Source organism: Ylistrum balloti, unplaced genomic scaffold (genome assembly GCF_031769215.1).
Source record: "Ylistrum balloti isolate Yb309-2 unplaced genomic scaffold, AGI_CSIRO_Ybal_v1 Utg370584, whole genome shotgun sequence".
NCBI classification, from domain to species: domain Eukaryota; kingdom Metazoa; phylum Mollusca; class Bivalvia; order Pectinida; family Pectinidae; genus Ylistrum; species Ylistrum balloti.
Genome location: NW_026782363.1, coordinates 1191903 through 1207109, shown reverse-complemented (window position 1 = coordinate 1207109; position 15207 = coordinate 1191903). Strand labels below are relative to the sequence as shown.

Genomic DNA, 15207 nt, shown 5'->3' with positions numbered 1-15207 from the left:
TACATATCGTAGAAATACATCGGTTTTGATATTTTAAAGGCAATTTGTACATACTATTACTCAGTAAAGTGTACTTAACTGACATATACAGTTAGCAAATGAATCAACGTAGGAAAATAATTGAAAAGAAGCTAATTTTTGGAAAAATATAATTGTGTAACTGATATGAACAAAAGTCGTACCAGAAGGTTTTATGTAGAACTGCCATCATATGACCTTGGTTATTACAGATAAACAAACAGAAAAACGCCATCATATGACCTTGGTTATTACAGACAAACAAACAGACAAACGCCATCATATGACCTTGGTAATTACAGACAAACATGCAGATAAACGCCGTCATATGACCTTGGTTGTTACAGACAAACACATAGATAAACGCCGTCATATGACCTTGGTTGTTACAAATACACAGACAAACGCCATCATATGACCTTGGTAATTACAAACACACAGACAAACGCCGTCATATGACCTTGATTATTACAAACACACAGACAAGCGCCGTTATATGACCTTGATTATTACAGACAAACACACAGACAAGCGCCGTTATATGACCTTGGTTATAACAGACAAACAGACAGACAAACGTCTTCATATGTCCTTTGTTATTACAAACACATAGACAAGCGCCGTTATATGTCCTTTGTTATTACAAACACACAGATAAATGCCGTCATAGGACCTTGATTATTACAAACACACAAACACCGTCATATGACCTTGATTATTACAGACACACAGACAAGCGCCGATATATGACCTTGGTAATTACAAACACACAGACAAACACCGTCATATGACCTTGATTATTACAAACACACAGACAAACGCCGTTAAATGACCTTGATTATTACAGACAAACACACAGACAAACACCGTTATATGACCTTGGTTATCAGAGACAAACATGCAGACAAACGCCATCATATGACCTTGCCTATTACAAACACACAGACAAACGCCGTCATATGACCCTGGTTATCACAGGCAAATAAATAGCAAACCGCCGTCATATGATCTTGTTTATCACAGACAAACACACAGAGAACGTCGTCATATGACCCTGGTTATCGCAGACAAACACACAGAGAACTGCCATGTAGTGACTTTGGTTATAACAGATATTTGCAGGGAGACCAACGTCATATGACATTGGATATTGTTCACAACTTACCTATGAAAATCTGTCGTAATAAATCTTGTTTTTTTCTGTTGAAACTCGCGGAAGTAAAGTCGTGATTGCGTCGTCAATCGGTGTTATTCATTGTAGTAACATTGAAAAGCAATTAAAACGATTGACACAACCAGCATTAATTTCACATGCACTAGGAATGCATAAATCAAAAATACCTATACATGTGCGAAATGGTGCACGCTGTCCGAATTTAATATTAACTTTTCTAGATCGTCGCCAGCATGCATATCATTTTAGGCGACTATTCAGGGAACGCTGTTTGAAGTGAATTAATAGTCCTAGATAGTATGCACTGTGTAAATTTGTCTACAAAGCTGTACTGTACCGCTCCAGGAAATGTATATCATTTACACACATTTGTCTGCATATTACATGTATATGTACGGAAGCCATCTGGCTGAAATAGCATAAACTTATTTCTGGAAAGTGATTTATCAGGCGACCAGCACTTAATCACTTGTACCTGGTCTTATGACGTTTTGGCGACCACTTTGTTTTTATCGTTACATGTTGTTCACTGCTCTAATACTTCGAAAGAAATCGAATTCAACATGGCTGAATGGTAAGCTTCTTTAATTTCAATAAAACAGCACGGAGCTAGGGTTAGAAGAAACATGCACGTAAAAATACAGTGAAAATGTCTAGCCCCTTTTGAGAACCCAATTACAGGATTTAAAAATTTTACTGATGAAATTGAATATTGTTACGAATTAGCCATTTTGAAACCAATCAGATGATAAAATGTCGGCTATGACTTGAGAGTGGCGGTCATCAGTTTATGAACAGCTGGCCACATTTACCCAATACGCTTCCGTAGTATATGGTAAAGGTCCGGATGATTCAAAATAGGGCTGATGTACCGCGTGGCATGTAATTAATTAACAACGTTTATAAGAATGCGGTAACACATTGTATTTGGGAATTTTTTGTTGTTGTTTATTCCAAATGTTACATCATAATGTAAAGTTTGTGATTTATTTTCATACATGGCGTGTAAAAATGGTTTTCTAACTAAACGAACACTGCCGTGACCACCTGAAAATGTCAATTTAGTAAATCAATTTGTCAGTTAACAATGTGTCAGAGTTGTCGGTGACTCTAGAATTCACACAACACTTATCTCATCCTTATCTATAGTCAGATAACAACATCCATAACTGTTAAATATATTAGCTTGTAAGATTTTAAACGTCACCATTTTAGCATAAAGCTTAAATACACACAATACAGTGAGTCATCCTTGTACAAAAGGCATTTAGATGTACAAGGCATATAAAAAAACTGGTATGCAAGCAATCATTTATCTGTTAGCAGTGAATTGACATCGATACCAACATATTTAGCTGATCATGAATTATATATATAATATATAAAATTTGTATATCTATATATATATATAACAAAACAAAATATCAACCATACTAGAAAATGTTTACCCGTACATAAAGAATCTTATACACGTATTTTTGTTTAAACTTAAATTTATGATTGTGTATTTCAGAGGTCCATACATCATACAAATACAGAAACAAGGATATAGTACTTATGTCAGTCTTTAAACTGTTAGCACAACAAAGTAACTGATAATAGCTCATATACCTATGTGTGACTGGGAGGATACCTGATGGTTCATCACTACATAAACGTATGTTGTACGATAAGGAATTATCATTTTATATCTAATTAATTGTCCTGTTTTTAATGGAAAATCATTCTCATCGGAGCTAGCATATGATAACTTTTGAAGGGCGAGGTAACTGAATTTGAAAAAAATGCGTTTGTATACATAAGTATACATACATACATAAACACAGCTAATTTTCTGTTTTAAAGTAAACAGAGTTGTCTCCTCACAGCTCGTGTCTGGCATCACACTGACATATACGGCGTCTCTACACTATATATATAGTACAAACGGATACGTTAGTATAGAACACGCCTCAATGTAAATCTCTGTTTGATGACTTACAACAGTCTCACAGAGATTACCTTGTAAACACACATTAGGAATATGGCGAAGTCCGCGACGATTTTCAAAAAAATGTTTTCTCATCAATTTGAGTTCAATGATAATATAATCGTTCCACTACCTTTAAATATACACAAAATATATTCACCCGTCAAAAAAAACCAACAAACGAAACACACAAAAACCCCGCCAATTACGCTAAGGAAAAGTAAAGTGGGTTTTGTTCTTACAGACAGTGCATACGACTTCTGTGCAACTGATGACTTTCTCCTCTGTATCTCGTCGTGTCGTCAGAATGGAGGCAGTTACAGCAAAATATTGTACAAATGGGAACACAGTTATTGGGTATATATACCTTTAAAACCGGTCTCCCCTTTAAATGGAGACTTTAGAATGTACCTATAGTACTAATGGTGATGAATTTGTGGTATTCCTAAGAGTGCTTAAAACCACACTTCAGACCAGTAGATCAGTGAACCCCCATGTGAGAGATAAACCCGACAACTGTAGTTGTAGAGTGTTAAAACCACACTCCAGTCCAGTACATCAGTGAATCCCCATGTTAGAGATGAACCCGACAACTGTAGTTGAGATTTAAACAAATAATTACGAAATTATTTTATTATCAAATTTTAACCTCTTTAATTCATTATTGAATAAAGAATCTGACCTAACAAATTGGTTAAATACATTGTTAATATGATACTGAAGATTTGTGGGCAATAAGCGGATGACAGAGTAAAATGCAGGAAGACTGTCAGAATAGCCTCCCCTTGACAAACTGGTTGTCTGACGATGCAAGGGAGATAATGTCACACGCCCATTGTGGGCAACCTTTTGAGATAAAGTCGTTAAATACCCGTATAAACATTCATGGAATTTACCAATAATTATGAATAGAAATTTCAAATCAGAAGACGTGAGATGGTCGTCAGCACGTTCTCAGAACGGAAAACAACGAAGCATAGACTGCATTATTTCATTTCTGATATAAGAACGCGTAATTTCTTTATTCCATTTCCAATCGAAATGTCAAATTATATATGACTAAGTATGAAGAATACAACCTCCAAAATCAGGTGACAGCTTAAATGGTGTTTGTTTTACCATGTATTTTCATCAGAAAACTCACTTTATATCTATAAGTATAAGCAGGCGCGCGTGGTAATATTTGTACATGTGTTTGTGGTCGTAGCAAGTGTGTGTGTAGTGACGAGAACGTGTGTGTGGTCGTAGCACGTGTGTGTGGTCGTAACACGTGTGTGTAGTAACGTGTGTGTGGTCGTTAAATGATCGGAGTAATGTCTGTGACTCGTCTGTCAGATATGAAGTCTAACCGAATATGTTAAATTAGACAATTGTACGTAAGTATGAATAAATAAATATATATCCCAGGTACAACCTCTTAACACGTGCAGTAGTATTTCCTGATACACTTCTCTATAAAAATCAACAATTATCACGGTTCTTTTTTTAGAATCTATTACGAAAGCTTCTTTATACTATTAATAGATATAATTATATTTCTGTCACCGTTTATGCTTGTTGTGGACCTTTGAAGCTATAGATTCATTTCAACAACACAACGCAGTCCCACACATGCAGGCGACCGTTCACATCGTCTTCTTTCTTCCTTTATAATGTTACATTCGTTCAGTTTTTATTTATTTGAAATATGAACAACCATATTTATCAATATGGAACTCACCATCCCGTATAGATAAACATACATTTATATATAAATATCGTTACTGTTGAGGGATTTTCTAACATTATACAATATGACGTTTACACATGTTCACGTTAGAAAAACGGGACAACATAATACGAGATACCGAAATGACCCAAATCAGGCACACATACCGCCAGATATGGACTCTCTGCGGGTTTACCTCACCATTGTAAATATATCAATATAATTTAGGATGGATAGGAAGATTATGTTAGAAATAATCTATATATTTCAAGAATTTAATCGAATGTATGGTGTGAATACAAAATTCTGCTCCATCAGATTTAGTCAAGTCTGGTTTTGAAAGTACAGGTACCTTAAAAGCTTATCCAATTATTCCTAGTGATATTTAGTATTCTCTAAATAGGAGAAAATGGACAACGTAATTATGTAATCTCCAGATAAAAAGACAGTGTTGTTTAACATATTTTAACAACAAATCCATTTATGTCTAAAATTGAGTTAAAGAAAAACTCACATTGTACCTTTCAGTGTAATTTAGGGAGTGTACGACCAGGAGTGGGTATGTAGGAGGTGTATTGGTGTACGACCTGGAGTGGGTATGTAGGCGGTGTACTGGTGTACGACCAGGAATGGGTATGTAGGAGATATACTGGTGTATGACCAGGAGTGGGTATGTAGGAGGTGTACTGGTGTACGACCAGGAGTGGGTATAAAGGAGGTGTACTGGTGTACAACCTGGAGTGGGTATGTAGGGGTTGTACTGGTATAGGACCAGGAGTGAGTATGTAGGGGATGTACTGGTGTACGACCAGGAGTGGGTATGTAGGAGATATACTGGTGTATGACCAGGAGTGGGTCTGTAGGCGGTGTACTGATGTACGACCTTGAGTGGGTATGTAGGGGGTGTATTGGTGTACGACCAGGAGTGGGTATGTAGGGGGTGTACTGGTGTAAAACCTGGAGTGGGTATGTAGAAGTGTACTGGTGTAGAACCTGAAGTGGGTATGTAGGAGGTGTACTGGTGTACGACCAGGAGTGGGTATGTAGGGGGTGCACTGGTGTAAAACCTGGAGTGGGTATGTAGGGGTTGTACTGGTGTAAGACCTGGAGTGGGTATGTAGCGGATGTACTGGTGTAAGACCTGGAGTGGGTATGTAGCGGATGTACTGGTGTACGACCTGGAGTGGGTATGTAGGGGTGTACTGGTGTACGACCAGGAGTGGGTATGTAAGAGGTGTACTGGTGTACGACCAGGAGATGGTTTGTAGGGGTGTACTGGTGTACGACCTAGAGTTGTGATGTAGTGGGTGTACTGTTATACGACCTAGAGGTGGTATGTAGGGGGTGTACTGGTGTACGACCTGGAGTGGGTTTGTAGGAGATGTAGTGGTGTACGACCTGGAGTGGGTATGTAGAGGGTGCACTGGTGTACGACCCTGAGTGGGTATGTAGGAGGGGTACTGGTGTACGACCTGGAGTGGGTATGTAGAAGTGTACCGGTGTAGTACCTGAAGTGGGTATGTAGGAGGTGTACTGGTGTACGACCAGGAGTGGGTATGTAGGTTTACTGGTGTACGACCATGAGTGGGTATTTAAGGGGTGTATTGGTGGACGACCAGGAGTGAGTATATAGGGGATGTACTGGTGTACGACCTGTATTGGGTATGTAGGGGTGTACTGATGTACGACATGGAGTGGTAATGTAGGGTTGTACTGGTGTACGACCGGGAGTGGTAATGTAGGGGTGTAGTGGTGTACGACCTAGAGTTGGTTTGTAGGAGGTGTACTGGTGTACGACCAGGAGTTGGTATGTAGGGGGTGTATTGGTGTACGACCAGGAGTGGGAATGTAGAGATGTACTGGTGTACGATCTAGAGTGGGTATGTAGGAGGTGTACTGGTGTACGACCAGGAGTGGTAATGTAGTGGTGTACTGGTGTACGACCTGGAGTTGGTATGTAGTGGGTGTAGTGGTGTACAACCAGGAGTAGGTATGTAGAAGTGTACTGCTGTAGTACCTGAAGTGGGTATGTAGGAGGTGTACTGGTGTACGACCTTGAGTTGGTATGTAGGGGGTGTAATGGTGTTCGATCTGGAGTGGGTATGTAGGAGGTGTACTGGTGTTCGACCTGGAGTGGGTATGTAGGGGGTGTACTGGTGTACGACCTGGAGTTGGTATGTAGGGGTATACTGGTGTACGACCGGGAATTGTAATGTAGGGGTGTACTGGTGTACGACCTGGAGTTGGTATGTAGGAGATGTACTGGTGTACGACCATGAGTGGTCATGTAGGGGTGTAGTGATGTACGACCTGGAGTTGGTATGTAGGAGATGTACTGGTGTACGACCATGAGTGGGTATGTAGGGTTTGTAATTGGTACGTGTTGTGATGTTAGGAAGGATGTCGATAACGATGATAACATAATGAGGAGGTATCTATAGCATAATTTGATATGAGCTGTCATAATGCTTTGATAATGATCATGATGATGACGACGACAACGACGACGACGACAACGACGACAATGAATGTAAAGGGTACATCAATATATTACCAATTCACCAAATAAATATAGAGTGCCACTCATTAATGAGTCAAAACTCAGTACAGAGCACATCATTCCTTTATCAAGTCACCAAATAAATAGAGGTTACCATCTCATTAAAGAGTCAAAACTTAGCACAGGGTACGTCAATCTATTATCAAGTCACCAAATAGTACCAACTCATTAAAGAATAAAAAATAGAATGTTTATTATAGAGTACACCAACTAATCATACAGTAAGTCAAATCCTAACGGAATAAACTCAAACATAGTATATCAATTCATCACATACAGTACGGAAATCGTTACAGAGTAAGTCCACTCATTTTAGAGTACACAAACTTCTAATAAATAAGTGACAAGTTTATAATGGCGTAAATAAACTAATTATGGAGTAAATCTATTTTATAGTGTTCGTCGAATCCAAACACCATCTGAACCAGTCACGGCCGCTCTAAACTATGGTAGGGGGAATAACTCGTGGAAGATTAGAGATAAATGGTTAGAGCATTGCCGAACACATTCTCAAAAGAAGATCCGAGTTATATGATGCTACGCGCCTTACCTGTGACAATTATGTTGACGGACCGATTCCTGATGTGCTGGTGGCCATTGACAAAAGACTTCACCCTAATTGCTCAGGTCAGAATGCGATACACGTACATAGCATAACGGCTCGTTTTAAACAACGTCACGAATAAGTATCAACTTGTAGGGTACACACACGCGCAATGAGTACGTCAATATATAGGGTACACACACTAGTAATGAGTACATCAATATATAGGGTACACACACGCGCAATGAGTACATCAATATATAGGGTACACACACTAGTAATGAGTACATCAATATATAGGGTACACACACGCGCAATGAGTACATCAATATATAGGGTACACACACTAGTAATGAGTACATCAATATATAGGGTACACACACTAGTAATGAGTACATCAATATATAGGGTACACACACTAGTAATGAGTACATCAATATATAGGGTACACACACTAGTAATGAGTACATCAATATATAGGGTACACACACGCGCAATGAGTACATCAATATATAGGGTACACACACGCGTACTAGTACACACACTAGTAATGAGTACGTCAATATACAGGGTACACACACCCGCAATGAGTACATCAATATATAGGGTACACACACTATATACATCAATATATAGGGTACACACACTAGTAATGAGTACATCAATATATAGGGTACACACACTCGTAATGAGTACATCAATATATAGGGTACACACACTATATAGTACACACACTAGTAATGATACATCAATATATAGGGTACACACACGTACATCAATATATAGGGTACACACACTCGTAATGAGTACATCACACACTATAATGAGTACATATATAATATATAGGGTACACACACTGAGTACATCAATATAGGGTATGAGTACATCAATATATAGGGTACACACACTAGTAATGAGTACATCAATATATAGGGTACACACACGCGCAATGAGTACATCAACTTATAGGGTACACACACTCGTAATGAGTACATCAATATATAGGGTACACACACAATATATAGCACACACTCAATGAGTACATCAATATATAGGGTACACACACTAGTAATGAGTACATCAATATATAGGGTACACACAAGTACGGGTACACACAAACGCAATGAGTACATCAATATACAGGGTACACACACTAGTAATGAGTACGTCAATATACAGGGTACACACACTAGTAATGAGTACGTCAATATACAGGGTACACACACTCGTAATGAGTACGTCAATATATACGGTACACACACTCGCAATGAGTACATCAATTGATAGGGTACACACTCTCGTAATGAGTACATCAATATATAGGGTACACACACTAGTAATGAGTACGTCAATTTATAGGGTACACACACTAGTAATGAGTACGTCAATATATAGGGTACACACACTCGTAATGAGTACGTCAATTTATAGGGTACACACACTATGATAGGGTACACACACTCGTGAATGAGTACATCAATATATAGGGTACACACACTAGTAATGAGTACATCAATATATAGGGTACACACACTAGTAATGAGTACATCAATATATAGGGTACACACACTAGTAATGAGTACATCAATATATAGGGTACACACACTAGTAATGAGTACATCAATATATAGGGTACACACACTCGTAATGAGTATATCAATTGATAGGGTACACACACTCGTAATGAGTACATCAATATATAGGGTACACACACTCGTAATGAGTACATCAATATATAGGGTACACACACTAGTAATGAGTACGTCAATTTATAGGGTACACACACTCGTAATGAGTATATCAATTTATAGGGTACACACACTCGTAATGAGTACGTCAATCACACACTCGTAATGAGTACATCAATTTATAGGGTACACACACTCGTAATGAGTACATCAATATATAGGGTACACACACTAGTAATGAGTACATCAATATATAGGGTACACACACTAATGAGTACATCAATATATAGGGTACACACACTAATGAGTAATCAATGAGTACATCAATATATAGGGTACACACACTCGTAATGAGTACATCAATATATAGGGTACACACACTAGTACACACTGAGTACATCAATATATAGGGTACACACACTCGTAATGAGTACATCAATATATAGGGTACACACACTCGTAATGAGTACATCAATATATAGGGTACACACACTAGTAATGAGTACATCAATATATAGGGTACACACACGCGCAATGAGTACATCAATATATAGGGTACAGGGTACACACACTCGTAATGAGTACATCAATATATAGGGTACACACACTAGTACACACACTAGTAATGAGTACATCAATATATAGGGTACACACACGCGCAATGAGTACATCAATATATAGGGTACACACACTAGTAATGAGTATATCAATTGATAGGGTACACACACTCGCAATGAGTACGTCAATATACAGGGTACACACACTAGTAATGAGTACGTCAATTTATAGGGTACACACACTCGTAATGAGTACATCAATATATAGGGTACACACACGCACAATGAGTACATCAATTTATAGGGTACATACACTCGTAATGAGTACATCAATTTATAGGGTACACACACTCGTAATGAGTACATCAATATATAGGGTACACACACTAGTAATGAGTACATCAATATATAGGGTACACACACTCGTAATGAGTACATCCATATATCCCCTACACACTCTAGTTATGAGCAGTTCAATTTATAGGGTACACACACTCGTAATGAGTACATCAATATATAGGGTACACACACTAGTAATGAGTATATCAATTGATAGGGTACACACACTCGCAATGAGTACGTCAATATACAGGGTACACACACTAGTAATGAGTACGTCAATATACAGGGTACACACACTAGTAATGAGTACGTCAATATATAGGGTACACACACTCGTAATGAGTACATCAATTTATAGGGTACATACACTCGTAATGAGTACATCAATTTATAGGGTACACACACTCGTAATGAGTACATCAATTTATAGGGTACACACACTCGTAATGAGTACATCAATATATAGGGTACACACACTAGTAATGAGTACATCAATTTATAGGGTACACACACTCGTAATGAGTACATCAATATATAGGGTACACACACTAGTAATGAGTACGTCTACACACACTCGTAATGAGTACGTCAATATATAGGGTACACACACAAGTAATGAGTATATCAATTGATAGGGTACACACACTCGTAATGAGTATATCAATTTATAGGGTACACACACTCGTAATGAGTACGTCAATATATAGGGTACACACACTCGTAATGAGTACATCAATATATAGGGTACACACACTCGTAATGAGTACGTCAATATATAGGGTACACACACTCGTAATGAGTATATCAATTTATAGGGTACACACACTCGTAATGAGTACGTCAATATATAGGGTACACACACTCGTAATGAGTACGTCAATATATAGGGTACACACACTCGTAATGAGTACATCAATATATAGGGTACACACACTCGTAATGAGTACGTCAATATATAGGGTACACACACTCGTAATGAGTACATCAATTTATAGGGTACACACACTAGTAATGAGTACGTCAATATATAGGGTACACACACTCGTAATGAGTACGTCAATTTATAGGGTACACACACTCGTAATGAGTACATCAATATATAGGGTACACACACTAGTAATGAGTACATCAATATATAGGGTACACACACTAGTAATGAGTATATCAATTGATAGGGTACACACACTAGTAATGAGTACATCAATATATAGGGTACACACACTAGTAATGAGTACGTCAATTTATAGGGTACACACACTCGTAATGAGTACATCAATTTATAGGGTACACACACTCGTAATGAGTACATCAATTTATAGGGTACACACACTCGTAATGAGTACATCAATATATAGGGTACACACACTCGTAATGAGTATATCAATATATAGGGTACACACACTCGTAATGAGTACGTCAATATATAGGGTACACACACTCGCAATGAGTACATCAATATATAGGGTACACACACTCGTAATGAGTACATCAATATATAGGGTACACACACTCGTAATGAGTACGTCAATTTATAGGGTACACACACTCGTAATGAGTACGTCAATATATAGGGTACACACACTCGTAATGAGTACATCAATATATAGGGTACACACACTCGTAATGAGTACGTCAATTTTGAGTATATCATACAAGACTCATTGTAGTATAATCAGAATTCGTGTTGTAAACAAGAATGAACTGACTGTGACTACAGCTCTTGATTACATCAGCACAATCTCTGGTGTATTTGTCATTAAAGTAATAGTTTAAGATTAATCTGTGCTAGCTATGGTAACATTAGGTATAGTTCTTAATTACTTGGTCACAAACACTATGAGCTCGAGCTGTAAACGTTGATCTGCACACAGGTACTAAAAAACACTTACCTGAGTCGACGTCAATGGCATTTCAACACACGTCAAACTCGAGTTACCTCCCTTCCATTACCCATGATCGCTGTAAAATGAAGGTAAAAGGTTAAACTTCTATATAAGGCAATACTGTGTTGTGTACTGTAGGTAATGGCTATATTTGGGCAGACAACAGCTCACATGGCATATGTTAATGAATCCCCCTTCGCCTTGACCTGATAGTTCTATTGAGACATGTCCATAAAAGGTATGACTCTATTATGATATACCATACCACTCTACCAAAGGATCACATAACTAACACACAAAACCCGGTCTCTATTGTAAACAACAAAGTACACGTGTTCAACACCTAAAAATCCCCAATACGAATGTATGAATTAGTTCTGATAAACCCAAACTGCGTTATAGAAAAATTCGGTGAGAAACATCGGGCTGCCAACCAGTTGTAATGGTGTGCTTGATAGTACTATCTGACCAAATAAGGCTAAACGGGTTTGAGAGGGATTTCCAAGAAAATTGCTGAGCGCTACTGCTGCGTCAGGGAGTTCATTACAATATTATAACCAGCTGGAAGGCCAAGAGTTCGGATGGTGGTGAAACAAAGATGACAGGTACGTGAAAACGTGTTCATAAAATCTATAAAGTATACACGGGTTATAGAGTAAGTTGGCGTACATCGTTATTTATCATATATCCCTTTCATGTGGTGCATGCTTTATATAATATTTTTCTACAAGCATTTTAACAATAGTATTCATGTCACTTATGATGATATGTTACAATGCGGCCTCTCTTTATTTAGAGTTCTGGTACAACATCCTCAAACTATATTAATTATAAAAAGATTTATAAAGTTCAATGACATATTAAACAGTACAATAACCACACTGTACGACAAAGGTCAAGGTGAAAATAACCATACTGTACGACAAAGGTCAGCGTGAAAAATAGACTGTACGACAAAGACCAAGATAAAAACAAATACACTGTACGACAAAGGTCAATGTGAAAATTACCATAGTGTACGACAAAGGTCAATGTGAAAATTACCATAGTGTACGACAAAGATCAAGGTAAAAATCACCATATTGTACGAGAAATGTCGCAGTGAAAATAACTACAGAGTACAAGCAACAAAAATGTTAACATTACTACACTGTGCGACGAAGGTGAAGGTCGTAAGATATACAATGAATGACAGGAAGTAATTGAACTCCTCGACAAATATCAAGGTCAATGTAACTTACGAATGCTTGATATCACGATAATTACACTGTTTGACCAAAATCAAGGTCATATTGACAGGTTACTGTACAGGTATCCACTGCGTCGGCATTACTAGGCCAAGGTTACTGTACCGGTATCTTGTGTCGGCATAACTAGGCCACGGTCACTGTACAGGTATCTACTGCGTCGGCATTACTAGGCCAAGGTTACTGTACAGGTATCTTGTGTCGGCATAACTAGGCCACGGTCACTGTACAGGTATCTTGTGTCGGCATAACTAGGCCAAAGTTACTGTACAGGTATCTTGTGTCGGCATAACTAGGCCAAGGTTAGTGTACAGGTATCTTGTGTCGGCATAACTAGGCCACGGTCACTGTACAGGTATCTACTGCGTCGGCATTACTAGGCCAAGGTTACTGTACAGGTATCTTGTGTCGGCATAGCTAGACCACGGTCACTGTACAGGTATCTACTGCGTCGGCATTACTAGGCCAAGGTTACTGTACAGGTATCTTGTGTCGGCATAACTAGGCCAAGGTTACTGGACAGGTATCTTGTGTCGGCATAACTAGGCCACGGTCACTACAGGTATCTACTGCGTCAGCATTACTAGTCCAAGGTAATTTTATAGGTATTTTGTGTCGAAATAACTAGGTCAATGTTACCGTAGATGTATCTACTGTGTCGATCATAAATAGGCCAATGTTATTTTATAGGTATCTAATACATTAATTAGGTCAAGGTTACAATGTACATATACGATTGTTTTCGTTTATATATGCGGCAGCTGTGTACGAGCTACCGAAATTTGTGTTTCCACCTGTGAATTTATTTTGTACATATTTCAATTTAAATGTCAATATTATACAGACGTGGAGTTTAGGACTTAGAAGCGTGCCTGTTACGTATCGATATCGTGTACATAGTTTGAAGTTTTGCCTGTGATAAGGGTGTGCTATTTATGACATAACTATGTGTACTTTTTCTAGTGTGAACCTGATATGTTGTATATTTCACACAGTTAGTGGATGAAATTGTTCATGACACTGTAATTGTCTAATGGGGCGTGACCATGATATCTTACCGTGACCTACCTGTTGGTTTACCTGTTAAGCATTCCATCAGTTAAGTTGGTCCTGTGTAAATGAGTAGATGACTAGGGGTGATGGCTGTTGGTGGTGGTAGGGGAAATGGGGGTGAGTGATGGTGAGTAGGGTTGGTATTTGGTGGTGGTGGGGGAATGGGGGTGAGTGATGATGAGTAGGGTTGGTGGTTGGTGGTGTTAAGGGGAATGGGGGTGAGTGATGGTGAGTAGGGTTGGTGGTTGGTGGTGGTGGGGAATGGGGGTGAGTGATTGTGAGTAGGGTTGGTATTTGGTGGTGGTGGGGGGAATGGGGGTGAGTGATGGTGAGTAGGGTTGGTGGTTGGTGGTGTTAAGGGAAATGGGGGTGAGTGATGGTGAGTAGGGTTGGTGGTTGGTGGTGGTGGGGGAATGGGGGTGAGTGATGGTGAGTAGGGTTGGTGGTTGGTGGTGTTAAGGGGA

The 15207-nt window shown here is 38.6% G+C and overlaps 1 long non-coding RNA gene across 1 annotated transcript in view; it reads right to left on the bottom strand.

The window, feature by feature from the left end:
• LOC132556717 (uncharacterized) overlaps positions 1-12515 on the bottom strand; it is a 56591-nt gene extending 44076 nt beyond the window's left edge. Inside the window, exon 1 of the long non-coding RNA XR_009554479.1 lies at positions 12450-12515. This is a non-coding gene — a long non-coding RNA (uncharacterized LOC132556717). The remainder of the gene's footprint in view (positions 1-12449) is intronic.
• Between the last annotated feature and the right edge of the window lie 2692 nt (positions 12516-15207).